General features: G+C 45.0%; 1 long non-coding RNA gene across 3 annotated transcripts in view; it reads left to right on the forward strand.

The window, feature by feature from the left end:
* The window catches only part of LOC137532840 (uncharacterized), a 116,428-nt gene that overhangs the window by 38,741 nt on the left and 58,914 nt on the right, over positions 1 to 18,773 (forward strand). For 2 of the 3 annotated variants that reach the window (XR_011024022.1, XR_011024020.1), the window contains exon 2: positions 15,155 to 15,291. This is a non-coding gene — a long non-coding RNA (uncharacterized lncRNA). Of the gene's footprint in view, positions 1 to 15,154; positions 15,292 to 15,403; positions 18,351 to 18,773 lie in introns of those variants that run through there. The other variant, XR_011024021.1, reaches the window with a different exon arrangement.

Below are 18,773 nucleotides of genomic sequence, written 5' to 3' on the forward strand. Positions count from 1 at the left end.
ACTCTAGTCAGTTTGAATACCGGGGCAGTTAGTGGGTAGTTGTGGGTTTAGGGGTGTCCCGTGTGTGGGGGAGGGGGTTGGGAGCTGGGGGCACATTTTTATGCTTCTTTTAATGCAATTATGTCAAAGATTAATAATAAAGATTTTGTATATATTTTTTTCTAAATTGAGACGTGTTTTTGTTCAGTCGGGTCATACCCAATTTCATATTTATCTCACTGTGTCTTGTTTAAAAATATATTGTAGTGAGACGAAGGAGTCGGCACAAGATGTTTAGACTAGCAGTCGTGGATTAGCAGATGCAAATAGCTGTGCCTCAGGAATAGTGATGGCCCGAAACGTTCGCCTGGCGAACCTTTCTGGGCCTCTTAATACTTCCGGGTCGCAATGACCCGGAGTAGTACGCCTGCGCTGCCCGGCGGAGCGCGTCCTAGATCGCGCTCCCGTTGCCGGGCACTTTCTGCGCATGTGCGTGACGTCATGAGTGACGTCACGCTCATGCGCAGAGAGTGCCCGGCAACGGGAGCGCGATCTAGGACGCGCTCCGCCGGGCAGCGCAGGCGTACTACTCCGGGTCATTGCGACCCGGAAGTAGTAAGAGGCCCAGAGTAGCAGAGCGGTTCGCCGGCGAACGGTTCGGGAACCGTTCGCTACATCTCTACTCAGGAATAGAGATTTAAATTAGTTTGAGGAGAAGATGCGGGCACTAGCTACAAGTTGCAAGTCACCTTTTATTTAGCCCACACACCTTCAAGCATGAATGCAATAAACCTCGGCCTTACAGCTGTTTCACAGGAAAACCCTGCTTCTTCAGAGGTAGTAAAGTACATACTGCCTCTGAAGAAGCAGGGTTTCCAGGCGAAAAGGCTGTAAGGCCAAGGTTTATTGCATTTATGTTGAAAGGTTTGTGGGCTAAATAAAAGGTGACATGCTACTTGCAGCTGGTGCCCGGATCTTCTATCTCTCCTCCAGTGATGAGCGAAAATGCAAATATTCTTTTCGCCGAATTTCTTTTCGACAGGCGAATTTTCGATCAAATATTTTCACGTTAATTTTCGCCTAATGCCCGTTATTTTCGCGTTAAATACATAGTTTATCGCATACGTATTTCCGCGTAGTCGTAGTACCGCTATCCGAAGCTTTGCCCGCTACGCGGAGTTGACGTATCTATTGCGAAGTCAACTACGCGTGCGGTAACTGCGTCTATACGGATCATTGCGCATGCGCAGAAATATTATTGCCCTTCTATACGTATACAATTCCGCATTGGAAGGTGAAATATACGCATGTATTAGTTCACCCATGCGCATATTTAGCGCATTATTGCGGAAATTTTTCCGCATAAGCGTCCGCATACAGCGGATTATTACGGAAATTTTTCCGCATAAGGGCATAAGCGTCCGAATACAGCGAAGTTTCTTTTATTTTTGCTGCTGGTCGAAAATGCTAATATTTCTGAAAACGGGATTTTCGATGCGAAAATGACTTGGGCAAAAATTCGCAAGCAACACTGCTCTCCTCAAACGAATTTTTAAAAATGCACGTTTGCAAACTGACGGTAAATTTCAAGACATGGCGTGCATGAAAAAAGGGCGCCAGGAAAAAAGGGCCCGACTGGATAACGAAATGGCAACAGAGGATAATGAAATCTTAATAACGATAAATATCGTTGTCAAACTTGGTTAATGATAAATACAGTTTTAAAAATAGACGGGAGATAATAACAAAAAGATATTAACATTAAAAATCATTACATATTTCAACAATACAGCTTATCTCAACCCTACTCTCACACAGAACCCTCCCCTGGTGGTGTCTAAAACTAACCACTCCCCTGGTGGGGCCTAAAGCTAACCGCCGCCTGGGTCTTGCCTAACCCTAGCCACTCCCCCTGGTGGTGCCTAACCCTAACCACTCCCCCTGCAAAAACACCCTTTTTTCACACAGAAATGATAATATCTTTGATAACGTAAAATCTGAACATACAAATTAAATAATATAACAAACACCAAGGTTGCGAGCTTATAAAACGATAACATACTTCAAAAACTTGGTAATTTAAGTGGCATGGACATACATGCTGAAATTAGTGATTAATAAAAACACAGACAACCGACTTGGATTTAAATGGCCGTAGGCTATATTTATTGCGGTTTAAATAATTAATTAATTTAATTGTTTATTAAACGGGTAAACAAACATAAATAGTAATAAAACGATTTAGAATCAAAGGTATCAATTGATACTTAATCAAACCATAAAGTCTTTATACCAGTGTAAATGTTCATTCAAAAGTCCAAAGGACAGCTAGCCCACCCACAATTGTGAGCGACTATAACCGCCAATAAAGTCAATCCGCTTACGTCATAAACAGAAGAAAAGGGATGGGGGCGTGGGTGCTTCCAGCTTGCTTGACTGAAGACTGAGGAGAAAGGGCAGAGCATCACAGGTTTGAGGTGAACCCTTCTGTGATTGGCCAGCAGAAATTGGCTCCAACACCCAGCTGCCAATCAACTGAGAGAGACCCCTCACCTCTGCTCAGCAACCCAATTCTCCTCACAGCTCCTAGGACCGCCCAGCATCTGTAAGAGATGAAAAACACAGCAGCATCAAAAGGAAGGGACACATGTCATTATATAGCCTCCTACAAATCTATATCCCCATATTACCACTCAAATATCAATTAATATAAGACTAGCATGAATGTATATGCATATAACATACCCACAAAACATACCTATGTATACATTAATATGCATACACATCCATACCTAAAGTTATGAAGTAACATTCCCTGAACTGTCCCACCACCAAATTACCAAGAGGCCTGGGTTCCATGCTCTCACTATGGCCTTACAGCAATGTTCTAATGTTTGTAACGATATTAATCAGGCACACTTTTTTCTGCTTTTTTCGCCATATTAACGATAATTGCATTAGAGTCTATGGTGGCGCCCTTTTCGTCCACCCTCAGCCGGCAGCCTTTTTTCCTGCTCCCAAGACATGTATGCAGCATACAACACCAGGAAACAATCTTCAGCTCTAACCACCCCTATAGATAAGAAGCCTTTCTTTCCATTTTTATGGAAAACAAAACACACTCCAGGTTCACCATGAGCTTGCTGGTTAGTCTGTACCATTTCCATTTTTAGAAATCAACTGAACTGTACATCCATTATCAGAAGCCTGTATCATAATTGTACGTGTTTCTTTATTTGTGTCCATTTACTGTGCATTGTGCCCATTCACTTTCTATACAATGCACTGCGCTGTGCTGAAGCTCTCATCTGTGACCCATTCTGAGACTGCAGATCCGGATGAGGATATGTCTGTTTTGTATTCTCAGTGTTGATAAATAAATGTCACAGCCCCCCTTCTGGTGCGCTCCTGTCAGATCCCTGTGATAAGAACAGGTCTGTAATGTTAGTAGCTGCCTTTCACTGAGTGGAGCAGAGAATGGAGACAGCTTGGCTGCCCTCATCAGCAGTGATCAGCGCAGTCCTCAGAGCTAAAGAATGCACGGGCTTCCTTACAAAGATGCTACAGTGTCATGTATTCACTGCAGGGGGCTTGTTCACACACTACAATACATTCCATCAATAGGAGATTCATTACATGCTTGACTGTTATTAAAGCTAAGCTCCTGGCAGGAATATTAGATTTGGTATGTACTCAGAGGTATTGCTGTGTCATTTCTCCTTCCAGCTGCTGCTTCCTTCCCTCTTATCATACTTCCATTGCTGAATGTAACAGCCTTTCTGTGGGAGGCTATCAAGGGCAGTTAGTGTTGTTTACCTCCATACAGTATTGGACATGATTTCTTGATTGGAGAAAAGGGGGTCACATCCCATTCATGCACTCATACTGACTGAGCTCTGCTTTCGCGGGGGGGGGGGGGGGGGGCAGTGATTTCTAGGTATGCCCCTGACTTTAATACACTACAAAAGGCCACTGGCTAGCTGGAATATACTACAGGCAACAGTGAAAAGCTTAAATGCACTACAGAGGACATCAAAAATCCAAATTACTCCTCATAGAACTTTATTGGGATACATTTCAAAGAATGGTAGAAAGCAGGAATACTTTACAGAAGACACTGCTAAGCTGGGAAAAACACAGGGGACTCCTAGGAGCCAGGCCCAGAATATATTAACAAGACCCCTGGAAAACTCAAATATAGAACAGGACAAACTGGAAAGGTGAAATACACTACAGAGGCGACACGTGAAAGCCAAAATGCATTTAATGGGACACTGGAAAGCTGAAATACAGTACAGCGGACTCTGGAAAGACATAATGCTTTGCAAAGTGTGCTGGAAAGCTGAAATAGACCACAGGGAACACTGGAAAGCTGAAATGCATTACAAGAGACACTGGAAAGCTGAAATGCATTACAAGAGACACTGGAAAGCTGAAATGCATTACAAGACACTGGAAAGCTGAAATGCATTACAAGACACTGGAAAGTGAAATGCAAATCTGGAACACATTGCAGTGTAGACTTAAACACAAGGGACACTGGGAAGCTGGGGTTGACTGCAGAACTGCTGTGAAACAGAGCTTGGAAAGTATTTATGTTTGGATTTGGACAATAAAGTTTTTCAGCTTTCAGTGCATACTGTGTATTTTGACTGAAGAATACCTTCACTTGATTCAATAAATGCAAAAGATAACATTCCAAACAAAATACTTGCAATGGCAAACGTTAGCAGTGAAGGGGAGACTTGCAGGAGCCCCATCCAACTGTCTCTCTATGTCTATCTCCCCAGTGTTAATACTTAATGTCTCCAGCGGCACCTCACATGACTCTAACAAAATTAATTCTGAAATATTTATCTTCTGATCCGCGCATTTGGCTCACAGCTGGCTCATAAAATATCTAATAATCATTATGTAACATGCTCATTGTCTTAGATAGATGGGAAGATAATGCCAGCCCATTGCCAATAAAAACATATTAAATATATATTCAGCACAGGTCAGAGCAACAAAATAAAAAATTACTTCAGACAGTCTTCGCTGACATAAGCAGTAAATTGGTTTCTGCATTCCAGATGGAAAATTGTAAATCTTGCAGTTTCCACAGGCGAGCTGTAACATTTTGCTCACGGTTTCCTCAGCTGGAAGAAGCTGAGAACCAATGAGATGAAGCTAATGTGGCATTTCCTGACTCTGTTTAATTTCAGGTGTCTTAATATGCAAGTAGACTGCTGTGCGCACAGCGGAGGTGAGCCAATCATTATGCTGTAGATCTTTTGCTTATAGTGTATGGCATTATCCTCAGACCTTCCAAGGTAAAGTTATGTTCCAATTATGCAGTTAACATTTGCATTCAAAGGGAAACCACATTGCATTATCAGTTGGCATCTATTCTAAATTATTCTAATGTTTATCTTTAAAGTGTAAATGTGTTTACCTGATTTATATGCAGGGCCAGATTTTTACTTTTTACCACCCAAGGCCCACTATTACCAGCTGCCCTCAGACCGACAGCATTCCAAACTTTCCCCCCAACACAGCAGAGATTAGATTGTAGGCTTCTCTGAGGACAGTTAGTGAAGTGATGGCTGGGATTACATTGTAAACTCCTCTGAGGACAGTTAGGGACATGATAGCAGGGATTAGTTTGTAAGCTCCTTGGCGAGCGGCCAGGGCCGGATTTACCATAAGGCACACTAGGCACGTGCCTACAGGCGCCTGACTGGGTAGGGGCGGCTTTTAATAATGTCCCCATGACCCCATCACAATTAAAAACCTTAGACGCGATCCTCCATGACAGCGCCGTTCGCCCCGCCCCCTTACATCAGGATCTGGCAGCCGCAAATACAGTGAGGGGCGGGCGGCTAGTTACAACACAGTCAGTCAATCTGTCCCGCTTTCCCTGCTCACTGGCCGCCGTATTCCTGCCTGGCCCTGCACGCAGCACTGCAACTTGCAAGCGAGCATCAGCTGCGTGCATAGGCGGCAGGGGGCGGCTCCTGTCAGTTTCTGCTGCCGGCTGGGCTGGGTTTGGGACTCTGGACAAAAACCACGTGGGCGACCAGGTCAGGCATCGCATATTCCAGGTAGGGAATTTAGCCTGCTGCCTGTTTGTGCTCACAGCCCTGAACGAGGGGGATAGAGAGACGAGGTAATCAAAAAGCTCCGCCCGCCCCTCTCTTGTGTGCTGTACACAAACGCAGTCGCAGCCAGACAAGATGTGTATTGAAGTGACAGGCGGGAGGGGGGCAGACGAAACTGCTTTGTAGCCGCCGCCTTCTCTACAGGGGGCTTCATGCTGCAACTTCTCCTCACACAGAGCGTGTTTGATGGACTGGTTGTTAGGGCTGTTAATATGTGTGTATATAGCTACTGTGGGAAGGAGGAGGGGGGGGGAGGATTCGGCTGCCTTTTGTGCCTCTGTTATTTTTTTTCCTACTCCTTGGGGGGTTGGGGTCGTTAGATGGCTGAGCAAACAGTTTGCATTCAGTTTTTCCACTGAGGTGTGTGTCTATGTGCACTGTGTGGGTGTGTGGGTGTGTGTGTGTGTGCAGTGAATGAGTGTGTGTACTGTGAATGAGTGTGTATGTTCACAGTGTGTGTGCAGTGAGTATGTGCACAGTGTATGTACAGTGAGTGTATGTGTATACAGTGTGTGTGTAAAGTGAATGAGTGTGTATGTGCACAGTGTACAGTGAGTGTGTATTTTGAAGGTGCTCTGTGGTTGTATTCATTGCTTTTTTTTTTTTTTTTTAGTGGGAGCGGGGTGTCCGTGGTTGAAGGAATACTTTAAAAATGATTTTAACTTACCTGGGGTTTCTTCCAGCCCCCTGGACTCATCCTGTGCCCACAATGTCCTCCTGGTCCCCTCCGGCCAGCTGCAGCAAACTCCGCAAAGCTGGCTGGTCGCCAATTGTCGGTGGCTACTGCGCATGTGTGGCCCTGAGCTGCATGCACCCTGATTACACTCCCGGGAGCATTCTTCACAAGTAGCTATTTCAGCGTACTGCACATGCACAGAACGCTCCCGGTCACAGGAGCGCAGTCAGGGTGTTCACGGCTCGGAGCCGCTCTTGCGCAGCCGCTGACTCTTAGCAACCAGCCAGCTTTGCAGCGTTCGCCACAGCTGGCCAGAGGGGACCTGGAGGATGTTGTGGGCACAGGATGAGTCCAGGGGGCTGGAAGAAGCCCCAGGTAAGTTCAAATAATTTTTATTTTTAGCTTAAGGCTGGTTTCACACCAGGACGTTGCGTTAGAGGGGACGTTAAGGTCGCATAACGTGCCCCTAACGCAACGCCTGGTGCTGTTGGAGCAGGACGCTACCAAGAGCTGCGTTACAAGCAGCTCTTGGTGCGCCTGCTCTGTCGGAGGCACTGCGGAGACCACGTGAGCGGAGCTCTCCGCATCACGTGGTCCCGCCAGCCAATCAGCGGCCGCTCCAAGAAGAAAACACTGCAAGTGCAGTGAATATTAAGTAGCCATGTGCCTGGCTACGTAGCGGCCTCTCTCCGCCCCCAAAATAAAAAAACCCCACCCGTACTGAGCATGTGCAAGCAGTCTAACGCGGCTCTGCCGCTTAGAAAGTACTGCATGCAGTACGTTGTCTGGTGGCGCAGCATTACTATGTAACGCAACGTGGGCACTGTGAACAGCCCATTGATTTTTCATTGCTGTGCGGTGGGGTGCGTTACAGGCTGCTCTAACGTGCGCCTGTAACGTCCCACTGTGAAACCAGCCTAAAGGACAACTGAAGTTAGGGGGATATGGAGGCTGTCATATTTCTTCAATTTTAAGCAATGCCAGTTGCCTGGATGTCCTGCTAATCCTCAGCCTCTAATACTTGTAGACACAGACCCTGAACAAGCACGCAGCAGATCAGGGGCTTCTGACATTGTCAGATCTGACAGGATTAGCTGCATGCTTGTTTATGGTTTAATTCAGACACTGCTGTAGTCAAATTGGTTCAGCAGGGCTGTCAGACAGCTGGTATTGTTTAAAAGGAAACAAATATGGCAGCCTCCATATACCTTTCACCTCGTTTGTCCTTTAAGTATTCCTATAAAAATGTTCCTTGAAGGGAAAAAAGTGCCCCCGGGGGGGGGGTATTATCTCAGGAGGCGGAAGCCTCTAGATCAGGCATGGGCAAACTCGGCCCTCCAGCTGTTACGGAACTACAAGTCCCACAATGCATATGTGGCTGTCAGACTCCTGCAATGCATTGTGGCACTTGTAGTTCCTTAACAGCTGCAGGGACAAGTTTGCCCATGCCTGCTCTAGATCCTAAAGAGACTTCCCATCCTCTTCAGCATAAGGGATCCCTACATTGCCTAGTGCAGGGAGAGCCATCTCTCTGCTTCTCCCCACATCCAACTAATTCTACAGAAGAGAAATCCATAACATGGGGGACAGGCCAGAATTGGAACAGTCCAGCATTTACCTGTATACTTGCATTCAGGGCAAGCAGCTGTGCCGGTCTTTTGTACACCACCCTATACTTTATAAAGACAGGGGTGAGGTTGTTGCCTACTTAGGCTATCATTCATGATCAGTCTGTCGGTAAAGAGAATCAGTGCGGGAAAACACCGCTGGTGGATTTTTAGACTTCTGGGTGGGCATTCGTAGAAAAGTAGCCATGTGCGAAAGCAGTGCGGAGATTCCCCGAACTAAGCTGGCGGTAGGCAGGCGGTAGGCTTGCGGAGACACGGAAGCTGCCGAGTTGATACATTTCTCCGTGTTTCGCTCTGCTGCAGCTGCCTGGGAGGTCTGTGTGTCTCCATTCACTTACATTGGTATCGCCACATCAGAGGGAGCGGTACTTTCCGACCTCACACCGCTTGCGGTGATCTTCATGAATGAACATTTTGCTACATTTGTTCCGATAATCACCGCACAAGGTGGTGATTTATCACTCTGATTGGTAGTGTCATTTTTCCATGCGGAAAGAGCCTTTATGAATGCTGACTTTGCTAACTGGTCGGTAAAGTCAGCTGTTTTAAGCATTTCCCCATGCGGAAATGCTTTATGAATGATAGCCTTAGCGTTAAAATCTACTGATCACTGTCTACCTTCCACTAGAATTGACAGGTTACTGCCTGCCTGCCACTAGAGTCTGCCTGTTTGCCACTAGACTCAACAGATCACTATCAGCCTGTCCCTACACTCAACAGATCACTACACTCAACAGATCACTACCAGCCTGTCACTAGACTCAACAGATCATTACACTCAACAGATCACTACCAGCCTGCCGCTAGACTCAACAGATCACTACCAGCCTGCTGCTAGACTTAACAGATCACTACCAGCCTGCCGCTAGACTCAACAGATCACTACAAGCCTGCCGCTAGACTTAACAGATCACTACCAGCCTGCCGCTAGACTTAACAGATCACTACCAGCCTGCCGCTAGACTTAACAGATCACTACCAGCCTGCCGCTAGACTTAACAGATCACTACCAGCCTGCCGCTAGACACAACAGATCACTACCAGCCTGTCGCTAGACTCAACAGATCACTACCAGCTGGCCATTAGAATAGCTGATTAATCAAGGTACTCAAGTCAGGTTAGTAGGTATAGACTGACAGCTAAGAGATCACTGTAAGTACCCGTTTGCTGCCTCTTCATCCCTCGAGTGCCAGATCCAGCTGTTAGTAGCCGCCTATTTGTCCTGGTACACACAAACTCTGTGTATCAGGAGGAATGTTCAGCAGAATAACTGCTACCACCACCCCGCTGCCCATAGCCCGTCCCTTGCTTTCCTGGTGCCCTAGGCCATGGCCTTTCTAGCCTTGCCTGAAATCATGTTAATATGTGCAAAGGAATATAAGTTTCTGCATGTGAGTATATATGAATGTACGTTAAAATTCTGAAATGTTTGTTGAAATCCATAAAACATGTTCACCTACCTATGTCTGCCATTGCACTAAGCTGCAGGTCAGGTAAAACAGTGGTCAGCCAGAATGCTGCATCCAGGAGGTGGTCCTAGCAAGTTCAGAAATAATGAAGGTCATGTCAGGGCCAGTGCTAGACTTTTTGCTGCCTGAGGCAAATTTGTGAGGATGCCCCCCCACCCCCAAATTTGGAATGATCGCACAGCACCCAACAATTACTCTTATTCATTTAATGTTCTCACATGACCTCCTGCAGCTCAACACAATAGCACACTGACTGGCTGTAAGTGACAAACAAACTTCTCAGCCTCTCCATTCCTACTCAGGAAGAAACACACAGTACAAAATGCTGCCACTGAAATATCTGCACCTGATGCTAATGTTTCACCTTGCTTCATGAGAGAACCGACCCTGGGTCATGTATAGGAGAACTCATGGAGAAGCAGGTGATCAGCTTGGTCAGGTGATGATATGTCTCTGATTTGCTAGTCATGATCATGTGCTAAGCAGGATGTGATTACAGCAAACCAGAGCTTTGCAAATCTATCAGCTGATCAAACAAATCACATGCTTCTTAATGAGTTCTCCTAGACAGGACTATCATTATTCAGGATCTACAGAGGGAATTTGCTGACATCAGTTTGTAGGTCTCTGGGTTGTAATAACAAACTTAAAGTAGGCTTCACAGTTAAGTATAGTTTACTGCCTGTAGTTCAAGGAAGGGCCAGCGAATGCAGAATTCAGGTTCACTGTCTGTGTGTCGGTGGGTGTGGGCGGCGGCAAAGAGTGCTACCTGCACCTTGCTCTGCAGTGCTGTTTTTTATTTACTATGATTTTATTTTTTATTTATTAATGTCTCCAACCCCCTACCCTCTAGATTGTAGCTCGCAAGGGCAGGGACCACCTCCTAGTGTTTCTTATTATGCTGTAATTTATCATATGGACATGTACCAGCGTTGACGATGTCTCAAACCACATATCAATTATGTATGTACTGTATTTGTATTTATGGATGTTCTGATTGTACAGAGGCTCTGTAACAGAGCTTGGAACGTTGGTCTCATATATCTATGCTCCCCACTATTTGTTTTGTTCTGTGTACTATGGAAGATGTTGTCGGTATATAAATAATATAATAATGTCTTAACTTTAGCAGGACTTTTATTTGTTTTTATATAAAGTGTATAACTATCAACTGACTAGGTAGCTTGTATGGCAAGGCTGGTTTTATACTTTTAGTGCCGCTAGGCCAAGTATGTTGTGGCTCCCCTTTCTTGTGCAGCATCACTCTTCCCATTCCATGTGCAGCCCCTCCTCCCATTCCATGTGCAGCCCCTCCTCTATGTGCATCATCCATGTACAGCACCCCCTTTCTTCATGAAAACTCCCTTTTTCATGCATTGCTCCCCATTTTCAGCCTCCTCCTTCACACTTAGCAACTCCTCTTTCATGTCCAGATGCCCTCTTGGGCTGCTGCCGTCCAAGGCCCGGGCCTTTGAGTCCTTTCCAGAAATTCAGCCCTGTTGTTTGGGTACCCTCATCATAATGCTTATGACAGAGTTTCATGACATTTAGTGCTTTAAAGAGGCAAAAATATAATAAATAAACAGGGAAACAGCTGTGTTTCCCTGGTAAATCTTAATTGTTGTGGGTACAGGTACACCAAATTTGTCTGCTAAACTCAGAATTTGAGGCAAGTTACTCCTCTTGTATAAAGTCCTCCTGCACATTACAGTTAGAACATAATCACTTTCCTGTACCAAGTCTCATCAAAGAGGCTACGTCATAAAACTACCCCATGGCAGCTAATGCTTCATGATTGTATGACTGGAAGTAAGGGTCAGAACAGTTACGTGACTGAGTGCTTTAAAAATACTTAGTGTGATTTTAAGTCCTGTATGTAAAATCTATTTTGCAAGGTTTGGTTGTGGACTCTGAGTGAGAGTGGCGAATGTTGACACACAGTGGTGGGAAGTTCAGAGGCCAGAGGAAAAGACATTGAAGCTGTCAGACCAGCAGTCACAGGTCTTTGCAGTGTGGTTGGTTTGGCTGTCAGTGCTCTGCTCAGCTGCTGCTGGCATCCAGGGGTTTCAGCCAGTGGCAAAGCTAAGGAGCTGTGGGCCCCGATGCAAGTTTTACAATGGGCACCCCCCCCCCAAGCACTCTATACATAACAATTGATACGGCGCACCAAAACCTGGCAATGGCAACTACAGTGTCAGAGGTGCAAGAGGGGGATGGGGAATAGTTTGTTAATGATTACCACAATTCAAAGTATCTATAGAAGTGATTATAATGAGCACAGGACCAATAGAGAGCTAATACTGTAGAGGGAGGGCCCAAGGGGCCCCTCTGGCCCAAGGGCCCCAATACGGTTGCAACCTCTGCAACCCCTATTGCTACACCCCTGGTTTCAGCCTAGCAACTGGCTATAGCACAGACCATTCAGGGATTTTCAGGTATGACAGCTATGTTTAGGCATCAATGCCTCAATACTGTAAACTGAAGAACCAGTTGTCAAGATACTTACCCCCAGTGCATAGATTTGACACTGGAGTTGAAGACACCAAAAAGTGAGTATTTGTTAGGATTAGGCTTTGTTTGGAAGAGGTAGAGGATAAATACAGGTTAGTTTACTGAGAATGGCTATTGGCTTTGGGGTCCCAGCCCACTCCTATACGTAATGCATAGCAGAAGTGGAGTGGAGCGTTATACAATACCTCCTCCTGGCGGCATGACAGGTCCTCTTCAATCCTCTTTAGTGCAGCTCAGCGAAGCGGCGTACAGCCAATCAAATTGCAGCTTCAGTCTCTGCATGTCATGGGATGGAAGCCACATGGTGTCTGGCTGCATGGTGTGGTGATGAACTGGATTGAAGAGGATTGAAGAGGACCTGTTGTGTCGGAAGCAGGTAATGTGTATAACGCTCCGCTGCTGCTCTGCATTACGTACAGGAGTAGGCCCCCATGATGGAGGTCAGCCAGCTAAATACTAAGGCGAAAGGAGCCTGGTCAACAGATCTATGGGGGCCAGGGAGGGGGGGGGGGCTGGCTTACTGTAGTTTGCCCCTGGGCAGACTTTAGAGACATTGGTAATCACCAGTTCCATCGTTTGTAAAATCAACAGCACGGAATATACAGGAATGGTACTTTATTGTTCCTTGGTGGAGTCTACAGCTATCCCTAGCCCAAGTGCCTCTTCTGTAGGGTCACATTTGTTTTAAGTTACCAGAAATATAACATTTACTATTACATGATTACTCAACAGAAAGCAGCACAAAAACCCAGATCATATTATTCCTGATCAGACTGTTGCACGTAGCGCAGTCATAATGAAGATGTCAAACGACCATGTTTTCTCAAACTGTTAGCAAAAGCACAGAGTGTTTTCTTTCCTGCTAATGGTTTTCAGATGGATTTGTGTAACAGAAACATTTAGACAAACTCTTGTCCCCAGCAAGATGCATCCCCCAGAGAATCGCCCTCTGCTTGCTAGATGCGCAGTGCCGGGACAATGATGAGATTTACTGGTGGTTCGGCTGACATTAACAGTCTTTGAAAAGTTGGGTTATGAACTGGAAGTTACTAGAAATCAGGAAGGAATTTATGTAATACACTTGATTACAATATTTTTTTTAAGCAGTATGAAATGGAAGAAGTTATTTTCTGATTAGCTGCTGCTACCATAATAAGAGTCTTTTTGTCAAAGGATAATTGAAAACCCTTGACGATGAGAACAAATTATAATTACCAGTTTACCTAATAATAACTTTTTTTTTTCAGTACATGAACTGTTTAAAGTAAGCCCAAAACAAAGCTAGCACAAGGATGTATACTTACCTGGAGTTTCCTCCAGCTTCCTGTAGTTCGTTAGCTCCCATCGTGTCGGTCTAGCCCATCTGTTGTGCCGCTGTGGAGTCCGTGATCCAGACAGGTTGCAGGCCACCACCCAATCGCACTCCCGTGGCTGGGAGCCTCCTGCACAAGAGCAGTTGGAATCTTAAACTGCACATGCGCAGAATGCACCTTGCCACAGGAGCGCAATCAGGGTGTGCGTGCGTCTAGGACCGCGCATATACAGTAATCCCCGACTGACTTAAACAGCAGTGCAACAGAAGGGACTGTAAGGACGCCAAGGCAGCAGAAGGACTACAGGGGGCTGGAGGAAGACCCAAGTAAATATAAAACATTGTGCTAGTATTGTATCTGGTACACTTTAAGCAAATTATTTTATTTCACTAAGTGTATAAAGGAATAAAATATTAAAAAATTAACATTTGTAAACTGTTTAAAAATATCTATTTTGTTAACATTGTTCTCTTTTACGGGGAAAACAGATAATTTTCTCCTCCAGCAGTTGAAGCTTTTGCTGTGATCACACTGATTGGTTAATCACAGTGATCAGTTGATCAGGAAGGAAGTTCCCAGTAGTTCCTTTGTCGCCCTGGATGACAGCTGTAGCATGATCAGTGGACTGTGCTGCCGCTAGAAAATGACATTATTAATTACCGGGCTCCCAGAACAAGAACTTGCCTAAGGGTATGTTAATTTACTGTTGTCCCATTGCAAAGCGGTTAAACCACAGAAGGAAAGCCCACCCAGCTATAATTATAGGGCAGGAATGTGACTGTGGGTTTATCTCAAAGATCGTTTGGGTGATGTCCATTAAAAATATCCCAACTGTGTTAAAAAAACATTCTTTTCTCAGACGTACGGAAGACATTTGAGTCTGGGGCTGGTATTTCATTTGTTGCATTGCCAGACTAATATGTTAAAATTAAATTCCACACTCATCTGAAAGGATTACCACCCACAGCCTGTTCATTTTATGGTTTTCAATGAGGAAAAAAAAATGTACTCTTAACACGGTAGATGTGGTCACATGGCCATTGAGACCGCTTCCTTTTCTGCTTTCCACTGGGTGCAAAGAATGATCTGTGGTTGTGCTACTGTAACATTTGCACCTGATCAAATGTTGCAGAGGCAGGGAGAGTGAAGCTTTGTCCAACAACTTGGTGCTTCAAGCAAAGCAGCATCACCTGACTGATCTAAAACGAATAACCTCAAACTAGCCCTCCAACAATATCCCATACATCTGCCTCTTACCTGCATGGTTCTGCCAGCAAATTCTGCTGCTCCTCACAACATGCTATCCATATTCAACTAAAGCCCATTTTTAGTATTTTGTACCCATTCACACCTTCCCCTTCTGGTGCTCTCTTCATGCTGACGTTCAAGGTTGTTCAATCTCAGGGTCTGATGTTGTATCCAATTTCATCAACAGAGCCATGGAGATGGTGACACCAATCAGAGAGGGAAGGATAATACCGCAGCAGATGCTGCTGCTCCCCTTGCAACCCCTTCAGACGTGAGCTCGAATAGTCAAGCATGAGCCAGTGGACACTCACGACAGCTGGACAGGTGAGAAATTGTAATGCCGTGCACTGGGGAGGTACATTAACATTGGGGGGGGGGCAGCAGCCAGGGGTTCCGTCACATTTGTTGGTCATCACAATATAACATGTCATTACAGCTGTCATTGAGCACAATGGCCCGATATTTTCCAGATTGCTCGATTGATCCATTCGACATTGGATTCATGCCAGGGAAGTTAATAATAGCTGTAATTTTATACCTCTGGCAAGTGCTGGAATAGATTCTGGAGAGGTGACATTGGACCTTCCTGGACCTGAAGAAGGCATTCAACTGTGTGCCAAGAGAAGTTGTACACTGGAGTCTACAATGAAGTGGAGTCACTGAAAAGTTAGTGCATGTCATCAAATCTACGTACAAGTGAGGAAGAACAAGCGTGAGACATGGGAGAGGAACTACAACTGTTTTCGAGATCCAAATGGTTGTGCAACAAGGGTCGTGTCTCAGCCCACTGCTGTTCATCATTGTAATAAACGTCATCAGTGAATTTGTGAGGTGCGAGGTGTCATATGACATTCTGTACACAGACAACCTAATTACTGCAGAGAAATCTGCAGCCAACCTGCGTACCAGATTCAGCCGATGGCAGCAAACACTACAATGTATAGGTCTTAAAATCAATGCCCCAAAGACCAAAACCATGATACGTTCAAATTTGGATGAACCTGTGGTAATCACTGCTATCTATGAGAGCCTACTTAAAATAATGCTAATAATACTGACACTTGTATAGCACTCCTGTCAGACTAAGGCCTGAATCCCACTAGAGCGTTTTTTTGAGCATTTAGGGAGCGATTTAAATCGCTAGCAATTTCCCTAAACACTCTGCCAATGTAAATGGATGGGACAGATTCCACTACAGTGATTGCGATTAAACAAATCGCAATCGCAGGACATACAGCATTTTGGGAGTGTTTCCATTCTAATGAATAGTATAGGAGCAGGGAAATCGCTCACAAAATCACTTGCAAAACGCTCTCACAAATGATTAGCGATTGCGATAGCGATTTGCGCTTTCTAGTGGGTTTTAGGCCTCAAAGTGCTTAAGTGCTGCAACCCCAAACGGCAAGCTCAGTAGGCCACTCTGCAGTGTTAATGAATATTGCCCAAAGACTCCTTGCTGAATAAGTACTAGTTCCAGCCAGGATTTGAACCCTATTTCCTATGTCACAAGCAGCAACCTTAACCAGTACACCAGGGAGGCTGTGATGATAATGTTAAGCGCTAAATCAGGTTGTGATTGGCACAGCAAAAGTGGAAGGAATTATCAGGACTACTGTGTGATCACAAAATTCCAATAAAGACCAACAGCAAGGTCTACAGAACCATGGTGAGACCAGTACTCATATACAGTGCAGAGGTAAGGACACTTCAAGACCATTTTACTATAAAAGACAAAGCCCATTGTCCCAGGCTCCGTCTTAGTGATGCAGGAGTGTGTGTGTGTGTGTGTGTGTGTGTGTGTGTGTGTGTGTGTGTGTGTGTGTGTGTGTGTGTGTGTGTGTGTGTGGAGAGGGGACGGAGAGTTAATTACTTACCTGATCCGCTGTCAATTGTTACACAGGTGATGTTCCGCGCTCCTCCTCAGCAATGCACTCGCGGCCATGTTTCCAGAGTCTTCCAAAGCTCTTCAGAAACCTCTACCTGCATTGCTGCGGCCTGTCTCCAGCTCAGCAGCCACAAATTAGGCCGTGGCTGCAGAGTTGGGGGTGGGCCACGGCAACCCCGTGGGGGTGGCCAGAGCTACGGCAGAACTTTGAAAAAACCCACCATGGATGCATTTGAGAGAGGGGTGGAGTGCTCATTTGAATGAATGAAATACAACTAATCAGGTGAGTAATTAACTCTGAGGTTACCAACCCCTCCTGCACTATTGAGCCTGCCCTGCCATGCTCTGTCTTTTTATACTTGAGGTACTCTGTAAGAGAAGTGAGGAAGAACTCCTACAGAGAACATAAATTAACTGTGTGTATATTTATGTTCTCTCTAGTCAGGTAGACACAGGCTTCAATAAACCTGGGGAGCACACACAGAGCACAATGCAAGTAAAAGCCATAATGGGATAGGACTCCATGAGCCTGACAACTAGCGGGCAAATGGGCCGATTTTTCCTGTGTCACCCTGAATTTGAAGTTTAATACATGCTAAAGGTTTAGTATGAGGACATGGAGTAACAGAAGAGCCTTTTCCATGGCATTTGTGACTACAAAGAATGTATCTTTAGTTTAGGGACGTGAATGTATCTTTATTTAGTTTAGGTACAAAGGCTTATTTTAAATGGACTGCATATTTGTGACTGTTGTCTATGTTTTTGTTGGAAACATCAGTATCTTTTCTTCAGGATCTTGTGAGCATTGGGTAGTGGCTGGAAAGTGTACTGGTTAAGGGCTCTACCTTCGACATGGGAGACCAGGGTTTGAATCCTGGTTAGGTTCAGTACCTATTCAGTAAGGCAAGATTCCCTAACACTGCAGGGTTGCCTCTTGAGCGTGCCACAGTGGCTGCAGCTCTTGAGTGCTTTGAGTCTGCCAGGAGAAAAGCGCTATATAAGTGTTTGGATTATTATTGATGCTGCTTCTTCAGGGGAATGCCTCCATTTTTAGTTGGGGTGTTTGATATAATATAGATGTTGTAATGCAGTGAAGCCACTGATTGCCCTCATGCCCACAATCTATGCATCTTGGACCCAACCCTCTGATCTCCACCTATGGATATTTGCACTTGGACCCAACTTATGATCACAGTGGCAAAATAAGCTTTCTGTTTTTGGCACCATGGCAACTACTATGACTGGTTGGCTTGCTAGCAATGAAAGGCACCAGATGCACTAATCGCCTGCTGTGCTGGTACGACTTTACAAAGGTACAAGTGACTTCTTCCGTCTCTCTCTGCAGCAATGTTTTGATCTAGCTGTATGTGTGACAAACTTTCTGCAAGGCTGTATTATCATTTTTCAGATGTATGTTTCTTTTTCATATTTCTTAAGTGCTTAACATCCTGAAAACAAACTTTGTGAATATGGGAATAAAATGATTATCACTTTCAAACAGTGTTGAAAGGTGCTAAATTGTTCCAAGTTGTGCTCCAGGCAGTTAAAGGAAAGGTATGAAAGTGATGTAACAAGTTTAAAGGGACTCCGAGCAGTGCAGAAACTATGGAAATATGCACATCATTTTAAAGCTCTCTTTCTCCTCTTTCCAATGATATATAAACCGCCACCCTACGCCTTTTAGTTTTCGCTATTTTCGCGATTGAAATTGCCGCGGCCGCGATTTCGATCGCGAAAATAGAGAAAACTAAAAGGCGTAGGGCAACGATTTAGGTGTCGTCAGAAAGAGGAGAAAGAGAGCTTTAAAATGATATCCATCTTTCCATAGTTATATTGTATTACACAGGGCGACTTTTTGTCAAAGTCAGCAGCTGCATTCAGCAGAATGGATCTGCTGACACTGGGGAAAGTGTCGTCCTGT

Source organism: Hyperolius riggenbachi, chromosome 9 (assembly GCF_040937935.1).
Source record: "Hyperolius riggenbachi isolate aHypRig1 chromosome 9, aHypRig1.pri, whole genome shotgun sequence".
Classification (NCBI taxonomy): Eukaryota; Metazoa; Chordata; class Amphibia; order Anura; family Hyperoliidae; genus Hyperolius; species Hyperolius riggenbachi.